This window comes from Eulemur rufifrons, chromosome 6, assembly GCF_041146395.1.
Source record: "Eulemur rufifrons isolate Redbay chromosome 6, OSU_ERuf_1, whole genome shotgun sequence".
Lineage (NCBI taxonomy): Eukaryota > Metazoa > Chordata > Mammalia > Primates > Lemuridae > Eulemur > Eulemur rufifrons.
In genome coordinates, this window is record NC_090988.1 from 89,216,803 (window position 1) to 89,231,152 (window position 14,350).

Here is a 14,350-nt window from a genome sequence, read left to right on the forward strand (position 1 = left end):
GATTAATCTTGGCTGTTGGCAGAGTGACTGGTAGCTCCTAGATCTCTGAAGTCAAGCTAAGATGCTCCTGTGTGGGCAGAGAAAGAGGGTGAGGCCCGTTTTCATCAACATGTTGTAGACCTGTCCTCCTTCGATACATATGTCCCAATGAAGCAATTACCTGCACTTACATTAATCATGTAATTGGGTCAAGTAAATATGAAAGCAGAACATCCATTTTCAAAGAAATTAATACCATTACCTTTCTTCTACCCACAAACATTATTTAAGACAAAAACAAATAAGCTCACAAGAACACATGCTACTGAAAGATTATTAGGAACAGTATTCCAAAAAAACCACAGTGTTCAGAGAAAACAGAGGGGAAAGAAAACCCCAAAACAAAAACACCTAACATTCACTCCTACCAGGCAGGGATTTCCTCAAAGCCTCTACCTCTGACAGAAGACATGCAGGTGGATAAGGGTATTAAGAATTACTCTACCTCTACTAACACAGCTCCCACAATCTGGCATTTCCTATATTTAGGTCTCAGCAACAGAGGACACTGGCTGAGGTGGGTCCCTAGGTGAAGCCAAGAAGCTGCCATCCTCTCATCATTACACAACAGAGCTGCTTAAGGGGGTGCTTGGGCAGCAAAAGAATGGGCACAGAGAGAGGCAAAGTGGGGAGGAGGACTGAGGGAGAAAGAGGTGAAAGAGAAAGAAAAAGAAAGGGACCGACTGACTCAAACACTGAACAGCTCTCACCAATCACTTGTCTTAAATTGCTGAAACTCCTGCAGCTTTTATTGTTTGGTGGAAGCACAAGTAAGTAGAATTGGACCAGAGGGTCTTGGGCTTGTCAGCAGCAGGAGGGAAACGACCTTTATTGCTGCAAAGAGGATGCAGATTTCAAAAGCCTAAAAAATCTGCAATAAAGGGAAATGGAAATGTGCTGAACGTGGGTTTGACTGGCAGCTTTCCTCATCTGTCGATCACAGGGTAATAAACACTGGGAGATGGCAGAAATGAAGATAAATGCTTTCAGCAGCACCAGTCCCCACCCTCCCCTCCTCTTCCGCCCCCTCTCAGCACATGACAAGAGAGTTAAAGCAAGAAAATAAATCAGCTTCTTAACCAACTCTTTTGTTAAAACTTTCCTTACAGGCCACCTACACGTGAATTATTGCTCTATGAGCCTACATTCTCATTAGGGGGCCCAGCTTCTAAAGGGTGAAAAAGCTCCTGTCAAATCAGCACCTGTATATTTCAGGGTACAGCATTACAGCTGAGTCAGTTGGGGCCAACATGCAAGAAAGAGGCCAGGCCTGCTTCCAGAGAGGAAAGGGGCAGAGCCCCTCAAGCCTGTTGAACTCTCTGATTCAAAGCCTGGTTCACTTACAATCCATGGGCAGCATGGTGTCACTTCAGTGCAATCACTACCACATTACTATTTACCCAGGGACATAGAGGATAAGTTCCAAGGGCTAAGGGCTAACAAAGCCCCTAGAGTTTGGAGGTCAAAGGTAAAATTAGATCAGAAAGTGGACTCCAGAATACAACACTCAGTTTTGCCTACCCATTCACATTCACTTTGTAATGAAGGAAAAATTTAACAGCTTGAAGATCTTATGGGTGTTCCACAACTAGGTCCAGGGGAAATGCTGTTTATTTGGGGACCTGTGACACTGAGATAAAGCATCTAGCTAACTTGGTTTCTGTAAAGGGTCTGAGGTTTTTTCAGTAAAGTCAAAAGGTTAGCAATTCCTAATATATGTGGTGGCAGTTGTTTATAAGACGATGGCTGGGAGTTTTGCAAAAACTGCATCCTGATGCCAGGAACAGTGGCTCATGCCAGTAACCCTGGCACTCTGGGAGGCTGAGGCGGGAGGATCGCTTGAGGCCAGGAGGTTGACGGTGCAGTGAGCTATGATGACACCAGGGCACGCTAGCCTGGGCAACAGAGCAAGACCATCTCAAAACAAACAAACAAAAAACCCTGCATCCTGATTCTGCTAAAAGTAGGCCTAACAATGTCAGTAACTAGATCCTTTAAGACATTCAAAAAGACATCCTGCCCCACTGGTCCAGCCACAGTTTTCCTCTAGATCCTAAGATGGAAAAAAATATTCCAGACCTTTGCTCTGAAGTACAGGAACACCTTAATGGAAAATCAAGAGCAAAAATAAGTCGGAGGCCGGGCGCGGTGGCTCACGCCTGTAATCCTAGCACTCTGGGAGGCCAAGGTGGGCGGATCGTTTGAGCTCAGGAGTTCAAGACCGGCCTGAGCAAGAGCGAGACCCCATCTCTACTAAAAATAGAAAGAAATTATAGGGACAGCTAAAAATATATATAGAAAAAATTAGCCGGGCATGGTGGTGCATGCCTGTAGTCCCAACTACTCGGGAGGCTGAGACAGGAGGATCCCTTGAGCTCAGGAGTTTGAGGTTGCTGTGAGCTAGGCTGATGCCATGGCACTCACTCTAGCCTGGGCAACAGAGTGAGACTCTGTCTCAAAAAAAAAAAAAAAAATAAGTGGGAAAGAACACAGTAAATGTGTCTGTTTCACATCACAAACTGCTCAGAAATGTGACCGGTCCCCAGAACCAGGAATATGCTGTGGAATCCTAGGAGAACAGCACTTGTCATATAAAGATAGCTAATTTGAAATTGCTTCTAATTAAAATCCACTGTTCAGACATTAATACCAGGCACACAGTGGAAACGCAATATTAACAAGCTATGTATTGAGACACTGCTAAAAGGATGCACCTGGAAAATAAACAGCAATCTAGATTAGCCTTTCTAGTCTAGAAACCTGTTTAAAATCCCACCTCCTCCTGGAAACTTTCCTGAATTAGAGAGAAATCCCTGCCCACACAATATTAGCAATATTACTTTTCTTCCTTTCTTTCTTTTTTTTGAGACAGAGTCTCACTCTGTTGCCTGGGCTAGAGTGCTGTGGCGGCATCAGCCTAGGTCACAGCAACCTCAAACTCCTGGGTTCAAGCAATCCTCCTGCCTCAGCCTCCCAAGTAGCTGGGACTATAGGTGCTCGACACCATGCCCGGCTAATTTTTTGTTTGTTTGTTTCTATTTTTAGTTGCCTGGCTAATTTTTTTTTATATTTTTAGTAAAGACAGGGTCTCACTCTTGCTCAGGCTGGTCTCCAACTCCTGATCTCAAGGGATCCTCTAGCCTCAGCCTCCCAGAGTAGTAGGATTACAGGTGTGAGCCACCATGCCTGGCCAGCAATTTTCATAACATAAAACATTTGTCATCTGTTAGGATACCTGACTACATGTATATAAAGTTTGCTCTGAGTTCAAGTGCTTTTTTCTCTGAATACACTCAGCCATCGATTTTCAGTTGGTACTGCACAATCCTTACTTAGGTGGTGAACCTTTTGAGAGAAGCAGTCTGCTTTTCCTTCTCATTTTTAATATTGCAGTCTTGGGACTTAGAATATTGCTATTCACAAATATCAAATACACAAGGGTGAGGGACACTGATGGGAACTACAAGGAATGTCACCACTGGCCTTACAAACTGTTCTTTCTGCAAGCAAGATGACAGGTCCCAGACAGCCTTTGCTACCTGTGTCTATTATAGGGATTGGCTGAATTATAAAAAACCAAATCATATTTTAAGGGAGTTTTCAGTCTGGTATATACATCCAGGAATGGAACTAAGCAACCATATTTTGCAAAAAAAAGCCTGTCTTTGATTGCAAATAAACCTGAAAATCCATCAGGAAAAGACAGTTAAACTATGTTTAGCTACACTATGGAACACCATTTGGCCATTGAACAGAATAAAGTTGATCTGTATTAGTATACTGATATAGAAGAAGTCCTTGATATACTATTCTGTATGATCCCATCTCTGTTAAAAAACAAAATGAAGGGCACATGGACCAAGGCACTTGGAGCCATCTTGGTGAGGATCACGTTGCTTCTGAATATCCTGCTCACTGGTACACCAGCGGTTGGAACTAGGGAAAGAACTTGCATCAAGATCAGGACTGAAATACATTAATGTAGGTGATTTAGCTCAAGAAGTCTGATCACCAACTTATGGAGTCTGGCAAGATGGTTTTGCTTAAGAGCATACAAATAGATGCACAGATGATAGCACAAATCCTAAAGGATATGGGGATTACGGAATATGAATCAAGAGTTATAAATCAGATATTGGAGTTTGCCTTCTGATATGTGACTACAATTCTAGATGATGCAAAAATTTATTCAAGCCATGCTAGGAAAGCTACTGTTGATGCAAATGATGTGTGATTGGCAATCCCATGTCACACTGACCAGTGTTTTTACCTCTCCTTCCCCAAGAGATTTTTTATTAGGTATTGTAAGACAAAGAAATAAAAAACCTTTGTCATTGATCAAGCTGTACCCAGGTCCTAGAATGCCACCTGAAAGATACTGCTTAACAGCTCCAAACTACAGGCTTAAGTCTTTACAGAAAAAGGCATCTAATTCTGCAAGAATAACAATTCCCCAGTTAAGCACTGGTTCAGTTATTAGCAGACCAAGTACTCCCACATTAGGCACAACAATCCCGAAAACCATGTCTGTTTCAACTAAAGTAGGGACTCCATTGTCCCTCATAGAGCAAAAGTTTATAGTACAGATGTCTGCTTCCCATATCCAGCTATAAAAGCATCAATTCCTACAATATCAGTTCAGAAAGTTCTGATTAATCTGTCACTAATTGGGTCCAAAAACATTCTTATTACCACTAATACGGTGTCATCACAAAACACTACCAATGAGTCATTAAATGCACTGAGAAGAAACCATGAAGACGATGAAGACTATGATAATTTGCAACCCAGCCTTGATGCATGTAACAGGTAGGCCTGATCTTGATTCCACTGTACTGAAATTAAACGTGAATGCTGGATGTTCTCAAGTTGTGTTTTAGAAAACTTAAGTAATATTTAAAGTGTAAATAAAGTAACCATACTTCTCAACCGAAATGTTGGATTTTCTTTAATTGGATTAGCAATGGTTTTTTGTCAGCCTTTAAGCATAAAAAAATAAAGTTGTCTTTTATTTAAAAAAAGGAAGAAAACTATATAAGTATATAAATATACATATGTGTTTGAACCAATAAAACTTTGGAGAATGAGGGTGGAGGTAAGAATGGTGAGGAGAGATTTAAACATTTTACTGTACAGATTTTGGTATTAACTGATTTACAATAGACCTGCATTATAAATTTTTAAAGGGGTGGCAGGGAGTATGAGAGTTATCTTTATAATGACTTGTTAAAAATTACACATTTATACTTTTTTCTAAGTTGTTCTAAAAAACAAAATAAAACAAAAAAAAAATAAATAAATTATACATTTTACTATTTAATCTCCCCTCTATTCAACACATACATTTACTTGTTCCATGGAGCTAATGAGTTGAAGGACTTGAGAAAAACTCCTTGGTCTTGGGTCTGCAATGAAATTTGTGAATCTCAGGTTCTCTCTTTTCACTGAGTACCAGTCAGAATAATACTCTGAGATGGCTTTCATACATCTAAGAAGTAAGAGGGTTATGGCTTTAGCAGCCAATAAATCTGTGCTATCTAACTAAAGAGGAGCCAGAATAATTCCACCTCTCAGTAAATATCCCAGAGAAAACACCACACAATGTCGAGGCACATTCTAACAGCAAAAATATAGAAAGTTAAATGTTCATCAATAGGGAACAGATAACAATTGAATATTATCACATTATGCAACACGGCCTAATAAGGGTATAGTAAATAAATAAATAAATATAGAGTATTACGCAACAATTAAAAGGAACAAATGAAATCAATCAAACTATGTCAATGTGGACTGATAAGAAATAATTTTGAATTTTAAAGGTGTAAAATGAGGCCAGGCGTGGTAGCCCTCATGCCTGTAATCCCAGCACTTTGGGAGGCTGAGAGGGGAGAATTGCTTCAGGTCAGGAGTTCAAAAGATCATCTTGGGCAACGTATCTAGACTCTATTTAAAATAAGAAAAACTAAAAAATAATAAAAGCTATTAAATGATACATATGGTATAATACCATTTATATAAATACAACTATTAAAAACACAAAACAATGATATTTTTACTAACATATTAAGTTATAAAAGATGGAGTGCAATCATGGAAACCAAAGTCATAAAATCAGTTGACTCTGTGTAAAGAGGGAAATATAATTAAAGGTATCAAAGGAACTTCAGCTTTATCTGAAATGATTATATTTTAAAAAATTTGTTAAGACAAACAAGGCAAAATGTTAACAACTATTAAATTTTGGTTGTGTAAGCACAAATGCTTGTTATATACATGCCTGTATAGATACTATGCTTTCTGTATTTTTAAAATTCCTCACAATAGGAAGGCAGGAAGCAAACAAGCAAGCAAGCAACTGGGGACACAAAGGAAAAAACCAACCTTTACATGCTCTCCCAGAATCTTAAGCCTTGCCCAACAAGGTAGGGGGGGCAGTAATTGGCTAAAGTAAAACGTTTTGGGATGTGGAGTCCTACTAAATTCCAAAGGTGGGCAGGGAGGCTTCATTCCACTTATTTGGAATTCCTGACATAAAAGATTACGCCCACAGAAACATGTCCTGAGTCTTGATGAATCAAGTTTATATCATGTAAAGCAGGCAGCTATGAATGGCATACGGTCACACAAGCTTCGTACTTCACAAAAGCAGAAACTCTCAGACCATGGGCTTGCTGGGTTCAAACTAGGAACAGTCTGCACAAAAGAAAAGTGTGACCACATGCCCAGGCCCAGCCTTTTCTCTTGATGCCATTTTGATCCCATGTAATATCTTACCTTGAAGACAAGAAAGGCTTATTTTTAATGTCCAGTTAGATAAATTTCTAAGAAAGGTCTGTGGCAATTTTCTAGCTTTCACAAGAGCTATTTTACAAAGGAAAGCAAAAGGAGACTAAGCCAGGCACGGTGGCTCACACCTATAATCCTAGCACTCTGGGAGGCTGAGGTGGAGGATGGCTAGAGGTAAGGAGTTCAAGACCAGCCTGAGCAAGAGCGAGACCCCATCTCTACTAAAAAATAGAAAGAAATTATCTGGACAACTAAAAATATATAGAAAAAATTAGCTGGGCATGGTGGCACATGCCTGTAGTCCCAGCTACTTGGGAGGCTGAGGCAGAAGGATGCTTAAGCCCAGGAGCTGGAGGTTGCTGTGAGCTAGGCTGACGACACAGCAACTCTAGCAAGGGCAAAAGAGCAAGACTCCGACTTCAAAAAAAAAAAAGGAGACTAAGATGTGCTTCTAGTGTCTTCCCACCTGCCAGAGCTGCTTACCTGCACCTCTCAGAAAACTCTGGACCTGCTATCACACGCCAAGAATACCTGTGAACCAGTGAGCATGATGGTGTAGTACATGCCTTTTTAAGACCAACTCTGTTGCTGGTCATCACCAAGAATGCCTGGACATCTGCAAACTTCTTTAGATAGCCCCTTGGGGTGTGGGAAACATCACGAAATATTCTTACAGTTAAAACTAAGTCATAAGCCCTTGTCCCTTACAAAACCATCTATCTTTCTCTTTACTCTCCTCACTACAATCCATCTTTCAATGCTAGACTGATTGTTTTTAAAAGCATAGTTTTTATTGTATCACTCACTTGCTCAAAAAGCTTCAAGGGCTCCTCACTGCCTAAACCACGGATAGACTCTGTGGTCTGCTCTTCAAGGCTCGCCACAATCTGCCTGTAATCCACCTCTCTGTGCTTACTTCCCACTGCTTGCCATTTACATCACTTTGTAAATGTGTTTTAAGCATTGCCCCATGTTTATGCTTTTGTTTATACTGTCCCCACTATCTAGACTCCTTCCCTCCCGCTCATAATAAATGTTTACTAAAATCTCCTGATTCCCTATTCCCCATTCAAAGATCCTCTCAAATAACCCCCTTTTTCTGGGAGTCTTCTCTGATCTCACTAACCTGACATGATCTCTATGGAAGTCCCACAGCATTTTGTTTGTCTCTCTTATTCTGTCATATTCCTTTTGCTCAATCTCTTGTCCTATCCAGGCAGGATGCTCTACCATTATTTACTCCACTTGAGGTTGGGTTTAAAATTCAGTCCACCAGAGGCTCAACTCAAAATCTATCAGCCAAGTATACTTGCTCTGTTCCCACTCAACATGTCTCTAAACCTGAAACCCTATAGTACATTATTAATAAGTGCCTTTGACAGCAAGAACACACACAATTTCCTGATCTTTATATGAAATATCTTGATGCTCTGCCATAGAAGATACGCAATAACTCCATACTAAATACAGAAACAATGCATTACTTGAGTATGTCTGACACTTACTACTGGACTGTAAGCTCTGTAAGCATAGAGACTATCTTAAATCCCTCTGAGAGACTTAAGTACCTCTAGGTACTTTCACCTAAACCTGCACAAAGCACAGAGTTGCAACCCAATTTGTTCACTAGAACTCAAAGTGCCTTTGCCTTTGAGAAAATACCCACTCAACCAGCAGAAGGACACTTCCACAATTTCTAAAAAACCCTTTTGTTTGATTTTTGCAACTATAGGAAAGCACCTAACTTTTGGAAATCTATCTAGCACAGTACTCAGAGCGCTAAGAAATTGAAGGTTGGCCAGGCACAGTGGCTCACACCTGTAATCCTAGCACTCTAGGAGGCCAAGGAGGGAGGATGGCTTGAGGTCAGGAGTTCGAGACCAGCCTGAGCAAGAGAGCAAGACCTTGTCTCTACTAAAAAATAGAAAAAATTAGCTGGGCATCGTGGCATGCACCTGTAGTCCCAGCTACTTGGGAGGGAGGCTAAGGCAGGAGGATTGCTTGAGCCCAGGAGTTTGAAGTTGCTGTGAGCTAGGCTGATGCCACTGCACTCTAGCCCAGGCAACAGAACGAGACTGTCTCAAAAAGAAAAGATAAGAAATTGAAGGTTTCACGCAAGAGAAATATTCCAAGAATTTACTTCTTTCATAACTATAGCCAAAACAAAGCCAGGGCAGGCAGGTTTCCCACTGCAAGTTGGTAAAATGTAAAAAAATTCCCCCCTCTGGCCTGTGGAGGATCCAAGCTGGGAGCAGGCCTTCTCCTTTGTTGGCCTCTGCAAGGCTCTTGCCTTGAGGCCAACAGGATTAGCACAGACATTTCATGCTCTGAAAAGTCAGAAAAGGAGAGATGGGGAGCTTTTCACTCTAGGAAATGCCTAGTAGTCAGAGATGGTTCTGTTTCTGTTCAAAAGATAAGCGGGGATGCTGAGGTTAAAAAGCAAAAATGCCAACAATGGTTAATGAAAGGTTTGGAAACAATGTACAGAATTAGGCAATGGGATAAACTCCAAGAAGAGAGGAGCAGGTGCCAGAGGAAAAATGCAGCAGAGAATCAGCACTAGATGTTTTCATGCATTCAAAAATTTCCATGTATTTAAAATGTCATCAGGACGCCCTGTGAGCACAGACTTGATGCATCAATTAGGGAATGCAGGCTTATCCCTCTTGGTACAAAATACCCACAAATAAGCTCCTAGTATAAAAGTCAAAATAAAGTAGAAAGAAAATCTGTACCATAAAAAGTTTAGCAGTTGATACATTTTCTTGGCTTTAATAGATAATAAACTATAGACCTTCTTGAGATGAGGTAGACTAAACTCAAATATATTCAAAGGCATAGACCTCCCAGTCCACGTGTTGGGTTTTAAATCTTGGGTAACAGGTAGGCTTCAGGAGGTCCAAGAAACCACTGAAACAGCAAATAAAATTGTGCCTGTGTTCACATGTATGTGTTATTATTATTAATTGTATTTTTAAATTTTTTATATTTATGATGCTTTGACATCTTAGGGTCTTGGCAGACAAGTGACTTCCCCTCCCAGGGTTAGTTAATTCCTGGAGATAGCAAACAACTTGTCTTTAATACCCAACCAACCAATCTAGAGTGTAGACCCCTAACCTTCTCCTTTATTAAACTCTCACATACCAAGCCAATATTCCCGCAACTCTAAATCACCCCAGGGCCAGGTATGGACAAAAAGCCCAGATTCTGCCAAAACTATTCCAATTAATTCAATTCTAAACTTACTCAGCATATCTGCCTGTCTCGTCCATTCCTCACCCTGAAAATCCCAATAAAGGCCCTGGCCCATGCTTCTCCTTGCCTCCTTCTGCCTCCTAACTCCCTGGTACTTCCCCATGTGGCTTTGTGTTGTGTGGCATGGCATGGCATGGCATGCTCCCTATCTCTTGGTAACTGTAAATAACAAATATCCTTTCCATGGCAATCATCTTCTCATCTCCTGTCCTTACCATACCTGAATAAAACCAAAATCCTAGGTACACTTTATTATAATTACGTTAACACATTTTTTTTGAAAGTGGGGTCCAAGCTTCTACCACACTTTCTCATAGAGTTTTCACTGTCCTCTATAAGATTAAAAATTAGTGACCTAAATGTTTCAGGTCACACTGGGGCTTGAGCTCAGTGGGCAAGGATATATACCAGGTAAAGCCTCTCTAGGGAGCATGCAAAGCCAGGTGGCTGTTCTTAAAGTGCAAAGAGAAACCGTGGAGATTGTAGAGGGCTTTGTTTACTTTTGGTTTTTCTTGGCTCTCTGCAGTACTGGGGATTGTGAGGCAAGGGGGTATAAAGGAAAAAGCTTCATAAATTCCAAAGTAGTGACAGTGATGATAAATTAGCATTTCTCCCATATAATATAAAACTTCTGAAATATAAAATACAATTTTGCTTAAACATCATAGAATTTGTGAGATTTGGAATTATCTGGTTTTCTTTTTTTGAGACAGACTCTCACTCTGTTGCCCCAGGTAGAGTGCAGTGCCGTCATGATAGCTCACTGCAACCTCAAACTCCTGGGCTCAAGGGATCCTCCTGCCTCAGCCTCCCCAGTGCCTGGGACTACAGGCACGTGGCCACCACATCCAGCTAATTTTTTCTATTTTTGGTAGAGATGGGGTCTCACTCTTGCTCAGGGTGGTCTCAAACTCCTGACCTCAAGCAATCCTCTCACCTTGGCCTCCCAGAGTGCTAGGATTACAGGCGTGAGCCACTGTGCCCAGCATAGAATTGTCCACATTATGTTCTGTAAAAACAACTAGCACACTGTGCCAACCAATGACAGTATCACCAGAGATAAAGCCTTGGCCTTCAACCTTACTAAGTCTGACAATGATAGAGAGATTTGGGATCTAGACCAAAGTACAGAGTCTTGAGACATGCCTAGAATAAAGAGCAGTGATCTCAAAACAGAAAGCTTTTTGATGGCTGAGTGAGAACTGAATATTAAACAGATATTTATCAAACACAGCACTGTGGAAGATGTATATAAAATGGTAATAAGATGTACTTCTTGCTTGGTTGGAGCCTACATTCCCGTTAGAGAGATAAGACTTCCATCAAAAACATTAAAAACAAGAAAAGACAACGTGAATGTCTACGGAAGGGACAGACAACCAGAGCCACAGCCATCTGAGGGGGCGGAGGGTCACTGGCACAGGTGGGGGTGTTGGGAGGATCAGGAAAATTAGGAAGGAAGTAGGAGCTGGAGCTTAAAGGAAGGAGTGATAGGATTTGGAAAGCAGGAGAGAAGAATGGTTCAGGATAGAAAGAGGCTACTGCTCAAGGTGTAATTAGGGTTCAAAGGCTAATATCAGTTCAGTGGGAAGCAAAGGCTTACATAAAGAATAGAGAAATCAGGCTGAAAAAAGATGAGGAATGCATCATCTATGTGGCAGGAAATATCAATCCTTTGAAATTTTTTGACTAAGGGAATTACATAGTAGACAGCTTTTTAAATTTTAATTTTTATCAAAGTACTACATACTCATAATTTTTAAAGTTAAGAGCTATTACAGGCTAATAAAGTTAAAATAGCACCCTCCAGCCTCATGACCTACTTCCCTTCATTTCTGCTTTCTAGTGGCAGTTACTTTTCAATCTCTTTTGTTGTTTTTCTTCTGATAATTAACCATGATATTTCAGCTGTTAATGATTTTTCAATTTCAGCTGTTATCTACTGGTTTCCTATGATACGAGATAATTTTTCTTACCCCCTTCCCTCCCCCATTCTTCCAAAATAGTTCTATCACATTTTTTGGTTAATGTTAATTATTTACAATGTTATGACTATATAAATATTCACAGAATATAGAAATAGTTTAATAAATTTATATTTCCTTTCACATGCAATGTTATTTCTTCAGGAGAAGAAATGTTCTTGTCATCACTTGCTAGTCACTACCCTCCTTTTCCCATTCTCTTTATACAGTGAGCATATAGTTTTATTTAATTCCTTTACTGTCACTTTAGAAGGGATTTGGGAGACAGTGGAGGTAAACACACGTGTTCATTCTGTGTGTCATGTTTCCCCGAAGTCTCAAGCCACATACTGCAAGTATTTTTCAAGTGGGAAGACCATAAGCAGGGAGTGACCAGTTAGGAAACTGCTACAAATAATGGCCTGAATCAGGGTTAGAATAGCGAGAAGAGAAAGGAACAAGCAATGTGAGAGATTCCATTAGGGTTGAATCAGTTAATTTGAACATGGTAGGAAAGAGAATGTAGGGTAGCTTGGGAGAAGTAATAATCCATAAAAAGGTATAGGCTTAGCACCTGGTGGGAGGGAGGTCAAGAAGAATGTTGGGGCCGGGCGCGGTGGCTCACGCCTGTAATCCTAGCACTCTGGGAGGCCGAGGTGGGCGGATCGTTTGAGCTCAGGAGTTCGAGACCAGCCTGAGCAAGAGCGAGACCCCATCTCTACTAAAAATAGAAAGAAATTATATGGACAGCTAAAATATATATATAGAAAAAATTAGCCGGGCATGGTGGTGCATGCCTGTAGTCCCAGCTACTCGGGAGGCTGAGACAGGAGGATCGCTTGAGCTCAGGAGTTTGAGATTGCTGTGAGCTAGGCTGACGCCACGGCACTCACTCTACCCTGGGCAACAGAGTGAGACTCTGTCTCAAAAAAAAAAAAAAGAAGAATGTTGGTAGCATTAATATTAATAAAAACAGGGGAAGGTGTTATATTTTAAAAGTTTGGGTCTTGACACATTAAATATAAGATGGCTGTGGGACACCCAAAGTGGAAATAATTTAGAAAATTGTCTTGAGTTATTTCCATAAAAGTGACAACTCAGAAAACTGGAAAAGGCCAAAGTAAACAGGAGAGCTGGAGTGGAGCTGGTAGAAGGAAAGCCAAGAAAGGAAAGCTTTTCAAAAAGAAAGCCATCAACAGAAGTTACTGTTTAAGAGAGTCCAGTTCTCTGTAATCCTAGCACTCTGGGAGGCCGAGGTGGGCGGATCGTTTGAGCTCAGGAGTTCGAGACCAGCCTGAGCAAGAGCGAGACCCCACCTCTACTAAAAATAGAAAGAAATTATATGGACAGCTAAAAATATATATAGAAAAAATTAGCCGGGCATGGTGGCGCATGCCTGTAGTCCCAGCTACTCGGGAGGCTGAGACAGGAGGATTGCTTGAGCTCAGGAGTTTGAGGTTGCTGTGAGCTAGGCTGACGCCACGGCACTCACTCTAGCCTGGGCAACAGAGTGAGACTCTGTCTCAAAAAAAAAAAAAAAAAAAAAAAAAAAAAGAGAGAGTCCAGTTCTTCAAAAAATTAAACAGAATTATCCCATGAACCAGCAATTCCACTCCTAAGTATATACATAAGGTAACTCAAAATCTATGTTCAGAGACAAACTTGTATGTGAATGTTCACAGTAGTATTATTCATAACAAACAAAGAGTGGAAACAACTCATACGTCCATCAGCTGATGAGTGGATAAAATGTGGTATATCCATACAGTAGAATATTATTTAGCCATAAAAGGAAAAGTACTGATACATGCTACAACATGGATGAAAGCTGAAAACATTTAGCTATGTGAAAGAAACCAGACACAAAAGGCCACATGTTATGAGATTCCATTTATATGAAATGTCCTGGACAGGCAAATTCAGAAAGAAAGTATTTGTCAGGGGCTAGGTAAGAGGGGAGGAATAGCAAGTATTTGCAAATGAGGTTTCTTTTTAGGGTGATGAAATGTTCTGGAATTAGTGGTGATAGTTAGACAACTCTGTGAATATACTAAAAACTAGTGAGTTGTACACTTTGAAAGGGTGAATTTTATATTTAAATTACATCTCAATTTTTAGAAAAGGTCAAAGAGAATGAATGAGAACTAGGAAAAAGCCATTATATTGGGTGGCTAACTCACTGTGAAGGAATAAAAAAGGTAAAAGATCACCTCTATTCTTACAGATATAAGTTGAGAGCAGGTCAACAAAGGCAAAATAAAATTAGCTGGGTGTGGTGGCATGCGCCTAAAGTCCCAACT

At 40.6% G+C, this 14,350-nt stretch overlaps 1 protein-coding gene and 1 pseudogene across 7 annotated transcripts in view; one reads left to right on the top strand and one right to left on the bottom strand.

Annotated features, from left to right (window-relative positions):
- AMBRA1 (autophagy and beclin 1 regulator 1) overlaps positions 1 to 14,350 on the bottom strand; it is a 144,735-nt gene that overhangs the window by 54,448 nt on the left and 75,937 nt on the right. The window lies entirely within an intron of this gene.
- On the top strand, positions 4,058 to 4,852 carry LOC138383620 (transcription initiation factor TFIID subunit 9-like; annotated as a pseudogene).